This window comes from Emydura macquarii, unplaced genomic scaffold (assembly GCF_026122565.2).
Source record: "Emydura macquarii macquarii isolate MOO-44397 ecotype Brisbane River unplaced genomic scaffold, CSIRO-AGI_Emac_v2 contig_1253, whole genome shotgun sequence".
Lineage (NCBI taxonomy): Eukaryota > Metazoa > Chordata > Testudines > Chelidae > Emydura > Emydura macquarii.
The window spans coordinates 55444970-55457341 of record NW_027131390.1 but is presented as its reverse complement, the minus strand read 5'-3'; the positions used below and the strand labels follow the sequence as shown (position 1 = coordinate 55457341).

The 12372-nt window shown below is 39.0% G+C and overlaps 1 protein-coding gene across 2 annotated transcripts in view; it reads right to left on the bottom strand.

Moving 5' to 3' along the window:
- Nucleotides 1-11612, bottom strand: part of RAPH1 (Ras association (RalGDS/AF-6) and pleckstrin homology domains 1) — a 156103-nt gene extending 144491 nt beyond the window's left edge. For both annotated transcript variants that reach the window (XM_067548850.1, XM_067548851.1), the window contains exon 1: nt 11511-11612. The gene's annotated coding sequence lies outside the window, so the exon portion shown is untranslated. The remainder of the gene's footprint in view (nt 1-11510) is intronic.
- Between the last annotated feature and the right edge of the window lie 760 nt (nt 11613-12372).

Sequence of the window (12372 nt, the reverse complement as noted above, 5' to 3'; positions counted from 1 at the left end):
TGGAGAATCTAAAAATGGCTAACAATTACGTGATTAAATGGAGAGAACCGCAAATTGCATGGTCAAGAAACTCTTTTGGAGTTCTCATAGTTAAATAGCTGTCAAAAATGCAGTTCAAAAGAATGTACACATTCAATGATTAATATTTATTTAATTAACTGATTACTCCAAATGCTACAGAGAGTCACAGTAACTTTTTCTCTCTCTCTTACTAACACAGTGGTACAGGCAGCAAAATGGTCAAATCAATTAAACTTAAGGGAGAAGCTAAAATAATATTGTTTTAACAGAGACCAAGTAGAGGGACACTCATTTTGGATACCAGAAAATTCAGACAAATGTGATTTAAGTCAGACTTTCCAAAAGCATTTCAAAGGAAAGAGGGAGGAAGAAATCAGAAACCAAAATAAAGAGTCAAGGGTATGTGTTCAACTTGGAAGCAGAACTGACAGAGTAATTGCAAAAAAGAAGTGAATCTCTATCCCAGGGGAGCAGGAGCTTGAAATACATAGAGATAAACAGAATGGACGGTAAACTAAGATGTGTTCCATAGTCATCCAAGCACAAAGAAGATAGTGAAGAAAAGGCACAAAAGCAGGTAAGTATTGCACTAGACTACATGAACAAAAATGTATGATCAGCATGCCTCTCTTGATCTTTCCAATAAGGCAAGTAAAAAAATTCAAGTGATCTACCAAGACATCAGCTTAAGCATATGTGGTCAGTGTTACATGAGTGACCATTACTATTATAACAATATTTAACAGACATTATAAATTCTTGTAATATTTATGTTTTGATAATAGTACTTTAAAGTGTAAGATTTAATTAACCAAATTCCTGATGGCAAAAAAGCACCTTGCAGAGTTGGCAATCTGTTCCGGAAACATGCAAAGCACACGGTGCAAAATCAGGAGCCAAGTAAGAGTGGATAGGATTTGTGACCATGTACATAAGAAACAAGAGGCTTGTTAAATGATTTCTAGGCAGAAATTCTCTTAACCTTTGGGATTTTTTATAGTATATCACAGGTTGGACACTAACCATCAAGAAATATTTGACAGAGAGGAATTACAGAAAACTAAATCACTTAAAACAAACTGGGATTGAAAAATGAGGTGCCTTAATTCTCGCATTCAAGATCAACATAGCTACAAGGCCCCACAGAGATGAGGTTATTAATATATAAAATTAACTTTATTCTGTCGAACCTGTACACAATGAAAAAGTTAACACCTATGCAGGTTCAATAAACTTTTGAAAGAATACATTAAAGGACAGAAAATGGAAAATAACCTATTAATTCAAGAAATCAAAGATCTAGTTTTATCCCACATTGAATGGAACACACGCCAGTATTGTATTGGGATTAGGGAGAGGGCCACTGAACGAAGGAGTAAGACTTGAACAATCCTCATTATCAATATACTAATCAAAAACAGAATGTCAAGATTGGAATGTTAAGTAAAGACCTATACCTTTACTTCAAAAAGTCTTAAAAAATGTGAAAGGGTGGTTATGTATGACACAGATACATAGCCTCATTCAGAGGCCAAGTCTACACTAGAAAAGCATAGTTCAGGACAAACTGGTGTTTAGCTTAATCACAGTTTTCTGAAATGAAAAGCTACTTGAAGAAGTCTTAACTGCAGCTTTCTGAAACAATACTGAACGACTTGTCATAGACTATATTACCGTTATTGCATTGAGAGGAATCAGTACTGGACCCACTGCTGACACCCCTTACTAGGAACAAATATGTTTTCTAGTATAGGCCAGATAACACAGGAGATATGATGGAACAACACATATTTCAGCTCTAGGACCCAAGTTTAATATTAGCTTAAATCTTGCTACAAATTTATACTTTCTGACTACACTAATACCAAAAGATAAATACTGTATGAAGTTATATAGTCTAAGTTTCTGTTTTTAAGACTTTATTAATAATCATAAATACTAGATATCACTTTATAGCATTTTTACCCATAAATTTCATTGTAAGATAATTTTGGTCTTAGATTTCCTTGGGAATGTCACTGTGATTTACTCAAAGACAAAGGAAAGAAACTACACCTGTAGTAAGAGGTAGACGGGGAGTAAGAGCGGACTTAGGGCATTCAGTCAAAGACGTCCCTAGAGATATTGTGAAAACAAGAATAGGAGACCCAAGGTAATAGTGCCACAGCCACAAAATAATTTTATCATCTAACAAGTACAGAACCATTAAAGTATTTATAATTTGAACACCGAAATCAAATAATTTGGACAAATATTAGACAAATTATAGAAAAGAAAATTCTCAATTTCATAAATAGTCTCATTCAATAGTCTTCTTTCTAAGCTGCAAAAGATTAACAACAGCAACAAACAGTGAGCTCAGATCATAAACAAGAAAGCATAGGCTTAATGTAAAGGTTATTATAAGTCTGGAAATACAGAAATTTTGCAAAACTAATGCACTTCCCATGTCAGTGTCATTCTGTTTTGGAACATCATTACTGAGCTACCAAAAAAGCACCCGGTTATGGAAATGATTTTTAAAAAATTATAATCCTTCCTGCTCACCCACAATATAGCTGGATATAAAACATTTCAAAGTCCACTCCTAATTTGACAAAGTCAGGCAACATGAGTCATACCTCAAGCCACACTCACAGAGAAAGAAAGGCTATGATCTGGAAATGAAAATGAATACATTTACCGAAGCTTGGAGGAGTATTATCTACAAGAGGCTTTTTTTAAACTTGAATTATGCCCCTCCTCTTTCTTTTAAACTCCTGTATGTCACTACAAGAAGTTCTGAAAGCATTGGGGTGTTGTTTTTTTTTAAAAACTTTTACACCTTAGAAATAAAAGCAATGCCAACTCTGATCTTGTTGAAGGACAGAAAGCGTGTCTCAGAAGATGTTTGTTATGAACTATCACACCTAAACTGCACAGCAGGGATACTGAATTTTCTCCAAAATATAGTCACTGACCTAGAGGTGTTAAACTTTCAACCAGTCCAAGAAAAAAATCCCCTTCATGATCACAGTTGCTCAGCTTTCAATCTTCTGATGCTGTTATTTCACTAAGGAGAATTTCAAAGGAGAACAGGAGATAAGGCTACCACGTTTGGGCCAACTCCCATAAGCAGGCAGCTGGGCCAGAGAACTATTGAGCAGCTGCACTAGGCATTGCAACCACACCCGCTCTGAGAGGCATGACTGGAAGGAGATCCTGCAGTCAGCATACCTTCTTACTTTATGTAAAGTTGTTGTGAGCATGTTTTGCTGATGATGTCTTCCATGACACTCGTGGTTGAGGTGCAGAAGATAGTGCCTCACCATGAAATAAGAAAAGACTGGGGAACCTGGATGCCAAAAATCACTTCGTCCTGAATAGTTCTTCATTGGCTGAATGAAACTAGAAGAGAGGGATCAACCCAGCATCCATACTGGGGAGCTAACCCGCAGAAGTTCATAAAGCTAAACCTGCCATAAAACTATGACAGAGCAGAAAACCTGTAGAATATATCATTTGTATTGTTTCTTAAATGATGGGAACAAACAAAGCAGGCATATTGGAAGGTGGTCTCCTGTTACAGTGATCTGTCAGACTAGACTAAAGAATTTATCTTGAACAAAAACACACACACACAACACACACAATGCAAGAGACTCAATTTTGTATTTACTTCCAATATATATTGTTTTAACATTCAGAATCTAAGCAAACTATCTTCCCAGATATTGTATTTAAAGATGTTATTTCATTATGAAAATATTTCAGGCATAAATACATTTAAGGACATTTCAGTAGAAGGAGGAAGTACAGCAGCAATAATCCAGATGCCACAAATGCTGTATATCAAGCAAACAACTAAAATAAACAAGACACAAAATGCAGAATGGTCTGCCCAAAAGGTCCATTAACATGTACAATTAAGTTTGCTAAGACACCCAAATCTTAGCTAATACAGGTTGCAATCAAGCACATTATTGGTTGACTAATGAAAGCTGAAAAATCCCTAAGTATTAGCTACTCCTCCCTGGCTCTTTAGACCACGTGACCACCCTCACAATTCATCTCCAGCTCTTTCTGTCATGGGCATATTTTTCCCCATTGATAATAATTCACATTAAAAGCTCTTAGGTATTGTTCATCATTATCCCCCCATCTTCCCTTTGGTCAGTCATCATAAGGAAGCACTTTGATAGTTTGGCTTTTTTTTAAAAAAAAAAACTTCAACGGGTCTTATTTATCAGTTCCTAAAACAACAGTGATGAGGCAAAACAGTGTCGTCGTCACCACTAAGTACCGAAAAGAAGAATTTTACTTCCCAATAAATTTCTAAGAATATTTTTAAAAAGGAAACATCTTATCATTAGAGAGCATGCTGAAACTCCCAAAGGATACAATTCATCAATTGAAGTGGAACGTTGTGCTCAGAATTCAGCATTTTTCATTTTTTCATACAGAGTTAAGAATCACATATTAAGAACTCTACAAAATATTTTTGCACATTAGGACAAGTGCAAAGGTAACATCAATGCAAGAGTTCAGGTTGTTTGAGACTAGATTATTAAAACATTCAAAGTTGTTTTCAGTTCTGTACACATTATGTTAATCAAAATTAATTGTCTGCAAAAAGTTTTTACAAACAGATGGTGACAAATAATTGTTACAGTTTCTCAGTAAGGCTAGTAAATAAGTCTTTGGGACAATTCTAAGATAATTTTTACCATTCTGAAGAGTATAATTGTACTTTAGAGAAGAATATAATATCTTCACAGTGTAATGATTTAGGAATTTACAGTAATCCCTCACCTCCAAGTCATTGGTTCAAATCTGATTCAGAATGGTAGGGACAAAAAGTAGTTACTAGCTAATAATGTTGGTAGAGAGAACAATGACAACATCCACTACTACTGGCACTTTTGTGGGAAGTCTCAGATGCTAAAGACTGAATAGGCATATATACTGAACTATCCTTTCACGCTAGAGTTGGCTGTTCCACATGTGTGTTGAATAACACTGAGGGAGAAGAAAAGACAACAATGTTTAGAAGCTTTCATTGCCAGTGTTTGTACTTTGAATACTACCAATATGGTACCTTTTAAAAATAATGCAAAGATGGTGAACTGATCCAGTGAAAAAAAACAAATGATAACTTTCCAATAAAGATTTGGATTACAGACACTGTTCAGAGAGCAATACAAAAAGCATACTTATTCCATAAGTTAGCAGCTGCCCTGTCCAACACTGAGGTCTTTATTAAAAAGATTCCTTATATCTCAGTTTTTCAAAGACTTTAATGAGGGTTCTCTCTCTCTCTCTCTTTTTTTTTTTTATACTGTAACATGTCGGTATTGCAAATTATTACAAAACATAGTTTCTCAACCTGTGGTATGCGAACCCCTGGGGGTACATGAGACACAGACAGGAGGTACCTGGGGAAAAACAGAGTGAAGTGGAGGCAGGCAGCCCCCGTTTCCCACCCAGTCACAGCTCCCAGCTGGGAGGCAGGCGGCAGCCGCCACAGTCCCAGGAAGCCAGGCTGCAGCTGCCCACTTCCCGCCCTGTCAACTCCCAGCTGGGAGGCAGGCGGTTCCCAGAAAACTGCTCTAGCTGAGCAATGAAATTGACAACTATGACAGCCCCAGATTTTACCAGTTACCCTCTTTTCCTGTCTCTCTCTCACCCTCCTTCCCTGTCTCTCTCTCACCCCTTCCTCCTCTCAAATCTATTGCAAAAAATTTGTTCCCCACCATTGGCATGCCGCTCAAAGTCTCCTAGCTTTGGCCAACATCACCTCTAGCCCAGGTACATATTTGAGTTGTGCACCCCTGGTGTAAAGGTGGTAACCCTACCCACACTAGAGCTGACATCTGTCATATCACGGCCTTATATACTCAGCCCTTCTTCCAACATATGGCTCACTGTCTGTAAACGTAAAATCCTGTGGAAAATTGAGTGTTGCGGTACTTATTAAAATTTTCAGAAGTTAGGGGATACTTGCTACTTAAAAGGTTGAGAAACACTGTTAGAAAACATTTAAACAAATATCCGGACAAAAATGTCACTTATTCACCTGAAGAGATAAGAGGTGAAAGAACAAGTCTTTATAGTGACGAAGTGGGTGAAGTAATATTTTTTATTGGACCAACTTTGTCTCTCTTATACCCAGGGACCTACATGGCTACAACAACACTGCATACAAATCTTGACAGAGACTATCTCCTTAAATATGTCAGTTTCTTACTAGAATAAAATTCAACTGAATTGTGATAGTAGGTTCCATGGCTAATAAGCTTTTAGCTTAGATAACTATTTGGTGGTATGGAATTTTAATTCACATGTTCCTCTTCTCCCTAGTATTCAGTTATGTCAAAACACCTTTGGTGGAAAGAACTCCATTTGTCATCCTTATTTCTTAGTGATTCATCACTAGTTTCACATTCTGATGCACATGCTTTTTGACTTGCTGTTCTTGGTGGGGAAGTTGTCACAAGCGGTAACCATCAGAAAAGGATAGTTCAGGAATTCATTAAAAAGACCTGTAATGAAGTGCAAGTCTAACAAATAATCTATGTAGTCAGCAAGATTATAAAACATCATTTAGTGAATGATTAAAATGTTACATCTTTAAATATAGTCATAGCTCTATTTTTCCTAGTGTATTTATTATTTGAAAAGGCAAAAAAAATGGCAAATGATGCATTAGATCTGCTTTAATTATCAGAATTTTGCTTCTCATATATCATCAACACTTTCTTTCTCTGAATCTAATATTCAAAATTCCCACCTAGAAAAATATTTTAAAAATACTCAGCCATTAAACAATGTTATGTATTGTCCATTGTGTGATAGGAACTATTCCATTCAACATGTCTTATTAGTTTATAATATTAAGCCTTTCGAGATAATATGCCTTTTTCAATGGAAAGAGACTTTAAGGGACTTTAATGCTTGCAGATTAACAACAGTAGAACCTTAAATCCCTTGTCAATCTGAAGACCAATTACAAATCAGGCAATGGTAATGGAAGCTTCCCACCAGTGACCCATAAACTTGTTGCACAAGTATCTAAAGGAGAAAAATCTCATGTCCCTCCAATCCTTGTTCTCTTTGTTGAATTGTACCTACAATTTGACTAAGGTGTGTTCTGGACCATTAAAACAGCTATTTTTATTCAATACTAAATTATGCAATTATTTTTAGTATCAATTTTATTTCATTATTCTCTTTAAAAATCACTGAACTATTGTGTGTAGCCATATTCTGTTGTATATAAATTATACAAAGGTCTGGTATCATTATTCATGTTTCAATATCAAATTTGCTGACTTAATGGTTAAGGAGTTTTAAACAACAATACACAGATCCAGAGAGTCTTTTCATTTCCGGCCTTGTTTTCTGAGGATTCCTAATTCAGCTGTAAAAATTCCCTTGAGTAAAACATCTAAGCCCAAAAGTATTCCACCTCTCCCATCCCCCACAAAAGTTTTAGGGAAAGGGTGTAGAAACATCATGAAGTGATTGTACATATGTGTGGTTTATTGGAACAAGGTACATTTTACATTCCTGTTCAATTAGGAAATAAATCAAGCGTAGCATGCATATCTTATGGGTAATATTTTTGCAGAGACGAATAAAATTAAAGACAGGCATTTAGATTATAAACTCTTTGGGATAGGTACAGTCATTTTCTATGGCCTCACTCCTGTAAAGTCTTACACAAGTGCTCCATTTTACATAATGAGTAGTCCCATGTAAGTCAGTGGGACTACTCCCAGTGCATAAAATAAGGACCAGGGCCTATGTCTTTACAGTAGCTAGCACAATGGTACCCCAGTTAGTATCCTGGCTGAGGCCAATAGGTGCTACTGAAATATAAATAATAGTGAACAAAAATCAGATAAGAACCTCAAAAGTTGAAGTCTGGATCCAGACCCTCTCCACTGGGTAAATAATTGAGTAAAATCAGGTTCATAACAAAAGCAAGGAAATCTGAAGATTAAGGCTAAGTGATCTTCAGCTTACTCCTCTGTATAAGGTTTCAAAATCCATCTCTAAATAATGGGTGATCCTAAATACTTTAAATGAGATTTCTAGCTGTGATGTGGAAAAGCACCGTTTTTGTTTTAAAATTTCCTCTTTTAATATGGTCTAGGTTTGTTAGCAAAGTGCTCAACACATGACAGATGAAAATATCAGTTTTGAGAGTTCGTCCAGTACCCTATTTTATTCCAAATTTTGGTATTCTACTTAACTTGAAAATCCACCTGTAAAGCTACCTGCTATGCTGTTTGCATGGCTATTTTATGTCTTGCACTTTCAGCTAAAATGCAATAAGTTTTTGTTTGTTTGGGGTGTTGTTTTATTTACTGTTTTTGTTTTGATAATAATAATTTAAGAAATATGATCCAAACTGTTTAATGAATGTGATTTTCACCATAATGTGTCTGTCTTAGCATTTGTGAAGACAAGGCTAGTCAGGCTTTCTACTTTGCCGATTTGATGCTTTTTTTCTCGAGTGGCATAAAGTTGCTTTGACATGCCATATTTTTTCTTAAAAGCCGGGGGAGGCGGAATACACTTCCAGTCAGTGCTGGAACAATACCAGATAAAGATGTCTCAATAAAAAGTCCTAAAATAATATAGATTTCCATAAAGGAGAACAAGGTGGCTGATATTTATAAAATGTGTTGATACTCCTTTAAAATATAGTGCTTAAAAAGTTTAGAATGCAAAAAAAGCAATTAAGCCAAAAAACACTAGTTACAATACCAGAAAACCCTGATATTGTACCCTCCATAGGTAATGGATAATCTTGCACACAGTGACCCAAGTTTAAACTAAAAGATTCGATTCTGTACTTATGGTAGTTCAATACATATTATTAAAGCAGCCTGGCTTCTTTTTATTTTTAAACTTTTTTTTTTTTAAACCTCAACATACAGGGAGTTCCTAAACAATTAATCATAATGAACTACTGCCCTGGAAAATCTATTTTAAACAAACTCAAGGTTACAGGTAATGGTCTCAAGACATTATTATGCAATTTTTCAGGGAGGGTAGATTTTATATTACATACAAATATGACTGTGTTCTCCTTCATATGAAAAATCTTGGTATTATGAAATTATCAAAAGGCTAAGATATACAACAGTTGGTAAGACATGCTTCCTTTCTTTGACTGGAGAGTTTTGTTTCTTAGTAATATTGTCTACTTTGCCATCTACTAGTGAATCTAGAAAAAAATGGTTAACAGAACACTTCATCACAAGGTGCTGCTCTAAAAACTAATCACTTTAGGGAATCATCTATCTGGAAACAAATTTTGGGATAGTAGGGGAGAAGCTCCACAGGTCCTTCCTAAATCCATGCTGCAGAAAAAGCTTCACTGCCATGGCCTTTTGTAACAGTATTCCAGTGCCACCCAGAGATATGAAAGCCACGTGCTAACTGAAGCATGAGAAAACAATTAGCTCTATATTCCTCCCGCCCACCTACCATTCAAAAGAGAGACCGAAATATTACACATGGACACAGTCAACTTATTTTGTGGGGGTTTTTTTAAATGAATAATTTAAAATTCTAGTTTCTGTCACAGCATCTTTTAGATGGTATGTCCACAGCGGACTTTTTTTTTTATTGCTTATAAGAATATTGTATACATGATTTTTCTATTCCTCATCTATGTTTATAAGGGGCTTTCAGCAAAAGAGAAGTTGCTGTCCACAAAAAACAGTGAAACTGACTATGCACAAAGTAAAGGAGGAAAGTTGGGTTTTTTTGGCAATTTCTTTGTGTTTTAAACACCTTATGTGTTTCTCGTAACTATAGTAGATACATAATTTTCAGCAGAAGTGTGTTTTCCAAGTTGATATGTCCCTTTAAGAAAAGTTACTCTGGCTTACAACATAGTTTTAAGTTATGGTTCTACAATCACAGACAGCAGTTCTCAATCCTTTCATGACAGAGCACCAACTGACTTTATAGACAATTTAGTACTTTGTTTATAGAAAACAAGTAGGTGTCTCTTTTTCTGTGCATTCTAATATCCTTCTGGGTACATGTAACCAGGTTCAAAATCACTGCTGAAAAAAACTAAATACAAAAATCCAACTAAAACGTACAGGTTTTTATTAGTTACCACACAAGACAATTGTCCAGTAGGAATGAAATCCCTTAAAAAATGAACAGAGAAGTTATCCACTACCTCAAATATTTAGCCATTTTAAAATGGAAAAGGAAAAACTGAATACAGATGTGCAATAAATTAAACTGCTATTCTAACATTCAAAATATATTTCTGTATACAGACCCGCCTCTTTCTCCTCCCACTGGTGATTCTCCCTATGCACTAGAAAAAAACCCTCATCTTCATGAAAACCAGTGCAGACAGCCTTGCCTGGGAGGTTCTTCAAGAATCATTCTGCCCCTCACCAATATGGATGGCAAAATAGCTACAAAAATAGATTTTTTTAAAAAAAGGAATTAAAAATTGCAAATAATCTGCATTCTTCTTTCCCTCCTGCACTAAGGAAAAGGTTTTAATTTATGTTGATTCTTTAAATTATGCCACATATATTTGGTTATGTTTGTGGATGGGACTATGTTGCTTTCAGCTCCACAGGGTGTGGACTCACTAACGCTGACATTGTCTGAATGCCACAAAACAGATTCCTCTCACATCCCTGGTCTACTTTCAATCCTTTTCTTTTCAACAAAATTAATCACATTCCTATTTTTACATTAAAGCTCTGATTTTGTGCCTCAAGCTCAAGAAAAGCGCTGACAGGATTCAAATGGGGTGGGAGGGGGAGGGAGAGAAAGAGACAAACCATAGCACGTTTAAAAAAACCACACACCACAAGACACTGTCTTTCCCGAGCCTGTCCTGAACTGATTTTTAAGGGGGAAGAAAACTGGAGCCATGAACAGTGTAACAGACACACACAGGAGGTGATGCAGTGCTGGGGCAAACCCAATCCTTCCTTTTCTACGCCCTGCCTTGTGTGGTAGCCTTCCTGGCGTGACCCTCTGCAGCAGCGATGTGGTAAAAAAAAAAAAAAAAGGGAGATCCAGCTACTCCTATTCCCATCCTCCCAACTCCAAAATACAAGAGAGCCCCTTTCCCCCACACTCATCCAGTTTTATTACATACACTTCTAGGACACCACAGGATCCGATCTATTATTGTCCCCCGCCGCAATCCACCGCCCCCAGTTGGGATGTGCATGGCCCCCCCATCCCCTAGGCTGTGGGTGGGGAAAAGTGGTGCGTGCCCCCCCACCAGAGCCCCAGGCTGGGGGTGCGGGGGGCGGTGAGTGCCCCCCCACCAGAGCCCCCAGGCTGGGGGGGCGCTCCCCAGACAGGACAATAGGACGAGCCCAGCCTCTCCCCACACACCGTGGCTCGGAAGCAGCCACCACTGGGGGACCCGCTCCCCAGGCCAGGGGAAGGGGTGCGAGCCCGTGGAGCAGGGACGGGACGGAGGAAGCGCTGTGGACACTCACCACGGCGACTGCAGCTCCTCCAGCGGCTCGAGGTCGGCTCACCCAGCTCCTCCTCCCGCCGCCCGGCTAATGGTGGCAGCACGGCGCCGGCGGCTCCCCCGGGCGCTTCCCGGTCCCTTCGCTCAACGCGGAGCCGCCCTCGCCTGGCAACCCGAGCGCGTCCCTGCCTGACCGGAGGCTGCGGGCTGCGCGTCTCCCCCGCCCCAGAGCCTGACTCAGCCGGCACCCGCCCCGCCGCCGCGCCGCGCCGGGCTCTCCCCGGCCGCTCACTTCCGGCGCGCAGGCCCCACCGCAGCCCGCTGGCTCCCCCACTCATTCATCCAGCCCTGCGCCCGCCCGGCCTGCTGTGAAGGAGGGGAGGCGCCTTCCCCTCAGCAACGGTCGCCCGCTGCCTCCTCTCCGCCCTCTCGCTGTGCGGTGAGCCTACGCTGCCATGTGAACCCGGGCCGCCCGCCTTGTGGGCTCCTATTCCCAACCAAATCCTTGGTTGAGCGTCCACACCACACTGCGCTCTGGCCCCGGGGCTCCCAGCCGTGTTACATGGCCACACAGCGCTACGCAGCCCAGGGGGGCCTGCCTCCCTCTCGCCCGCCCTCCAGTGATTTGTCCCTCAGGCAGCCCCCAGTGCCTTACTTTAAGGTGCATTAAAATGGAGAAGCACCATTTTAAATACTAAAGCTTATGCTGTTGTATATTTGAGGGTAGTAGAAATGTACCTGTGAAAGAAAAATACATGGTAGGCTAAGGGAAAGTGTATGTCCCTAAAATGTCCCTTGAATTAAAGCCTTGTTCCTTATTCCTCATGTGGTTCCCCTTTATTTCCATCCCACAAAAGTGGGCACCCTACTTCTCATGTCTCTAC